General features: G+C 34.0%; 1 protein-coding gene across 1 annotated transcript in view; it reads right to left on the bottom strand.

Annotated features, from left to right (window-relative positions):
* LOC144244769 (uncharacterized) overlaps window positions 1-2,547 on the bottom strand; it is a 458,868-nt gene that overhangs the window by 33,421 nt on the left and 422,900 nt on the right. The window lies entirely within an intron of this gene.

Genomic DNA, 2,547 nt, shown 5'->3' with positions numbered 1-2,547 from the left:
AACAAAAGGTATTGTATTTATGTAAAACCTATTTTCAATATTAAAAAGAGAATCTGAATTTAAGACCATGCTATATCAATTTTTAATGTCATTTAGTTGATTTTTTCAAAATAACTTTGACATTTTCATATGTATATGAATAAAATATTAAATATAAGTTGAATTTATTAAAATTTATGTGTTTATAAGAGAATGAAAGAAATATAGAATATATAATGATTTATTTTTCTTTTTATATTTGATGTTTTTAATGTAGCTACAGTAATATGCTTTATAATAAAAGCTATAGTAAGAAAAGAATATATATAATTTTAAAAATAATATTTATTCATTTTGAAAATGAAAGAGTTATTCAAGAATATTTCACATATTCTGGCTAGAATTCCAGCCTAGAAATATCTGATACCTATATTTTCCTTTTGACAAGTTTTCACTTTGTGTCTTGTAAAATTGTGGTGTATCATCCTTTTCCTGTTCTGATTTTTTTGTTGTGGTTGTTGAGACATTAAAACATCACATTTTCATTTATGACATTAATATGTATTAAAGCTGTATTGTATTTAGTTACTATTTGAGTTATTTACTCCCGCTGTATTTTATTTGTCAGCTCTGGCTGCTATAATAAAATGCGGTGTAATGGATGGCTTATATGGGAATTTATTTCTCACAGTTCTGCAGACTTCCAGGAAGTCCAAGGTCAAAGTGCTGGCCAGTTTGCCTCCCCTACGTGAGGGACTTCTTCCCGATTTACAGACAGCTGCCTTCTGGTTGCATCTTTACCACGTGGTGGGTAGAGAACATATTCTGTTCCCTCTTTCTCCTCCTATCAGGACACGGGTCCCATCATGGGGGCCCCTCCCTACTTCAAACACCATCACATTGCAGGTTAGGGCTGTAACATACGAATGTGGGGGAGACACAAACATTCAGAACTTGAGACACACATAATCATTTTTCCCTAAGTCTTTATATAATCCTAGGCTTTTGCATGCTGCTAGTTCCTCTCCTTGTTTTCAGTGATTACAATTCATTTACACAAATTTATTTCTGAATTTGCTAAATATTTTACCTACAACTACAGGGTATCTTGATCTAGTTGTGCTTTTTGAAATTCCTATCTCAACTGATGAGAAAAATAATATGGGAAACTATTCAAAGACAATAGTTGTCTTTGTAATTTCATTTATTGTCTCATAAGTGAAACAGTAAACTACTCAGTGGGACATTCTATCATCCTGGTGGAAAATCCTATTGTATGAGAAGTCGAGTTTCTATCAGAAATACAGAAAGTAGGAAATGCTGTGCACATCTAGTTACTGAATTGTCTCTTTTGAGGACAAGAATATAACCGGACGGATAAAAACAGAGGGGCTATACTTAGATTCATGCCATGTGGCACAGCACGAAACTTCCTAAAATAGATTTGAATTTAAAATGAATTTAGGGGTACCTGGGTGGCTCAGTTGGTTAAACGCCAGACTTTGGCCCAGGTGATGATCTCACAGTTCATGGGTTCGAGCCCCACATCGGGCTCTGTGCTGGCAGCTCGGAACCTGGAGTCTGCTTTGCTTTCTGTCTCCCTCTCTCCCTGCTCCTCCTCTGCCTGCCTTCTGTCTCTCTCTATCTCAAAAATAAATAAAACATTAAGAAATTAAAGAAAATGAATTAAAAAATGAGTTATAATAATATACTGGATTCCAAGGTATTTAAGAGCAGGGATTTACAAGTGGAATACTATTCTGCTATAAAATGGAAGGAAATCCTGCCATTTGCTAGAACATGGATGGGCCTGGGGGCATTATGCTAAGTGAAACAACTCCGAAAGGTAAATACCGAATGCTCTCACTAAAATGTAGAATTTAAAACCACGTAAAACAAAACAAAACAAAACAAAACAAAAAACCTGAAAATAAAATTTAAAAAAGAGCAGGCATTCTTAGTCTGGACCCTGATAAGGTCAGTAGATAGCAACTGAATATTTCCTTGTATTATTTTCTAAATACCTCCAAACTGGAGTTCCACCAAAATTATCAAAGCCAATCTTATCATCTAAGAATTAGAGATGGACTTTAATTAAAGGGGGAGAAAAAGGAAGAAGGGTGAGAGTTAACAAGCAATTGATAGTTCTTATAAGATCTACTTTGTTGGTAAGCAATTAAAGAAAAAAACAAATTGAACTGGAATTATTAATCTTCTTTAATCCCCCACCCACTTAAATATATATGTAGCATAGATAAAGAAATACAAGTTCCGAAAACATGCAAGACATGCCACAACTGAAGCCTCACTAAACAATGACTGTAGCAATAGGTGTCGGATGCCTGTCCCCTTACTTTTGCAATAACAGCAATGACAATGTCAGTATTAGGCAACAGTGAATGTTTATTATGGGCCAGGTACTAGTCTGTGCCCTTTATATATATTAATCCATCGATTCATTCTCAAAATAACCCGGAATATCACAAGATTTTTTTTATTGGTTCCATATTTCATTCCATTCTTGTACAAATATATTTTCCATTGTAATTACTTTTTATTCCATCCCAT

Source organism: Crocuta crocuta, unplaced genomic scaffold (assembly GCF_008692635.1).
Source record: "Crocuta crocuta isolate KB4526 unplaced genomic scaffold, BGI_CrCroc_1.0 scaffold188, whole genome shotgun sequence".
In the NCBI taxonomy this organism is placed as follows: domain Eukaryota; kingdom Metazoa; phylum Chordata; class Mammalia; order Carnivora; family Hyaenidae; genus Crocuta; species Crocuta crocuta.
The sequence above is the reverse complement of the archived record's forward strand: the minus strand, read 5'-3'. Positions and strand labels throughout refer to the sequence as shown.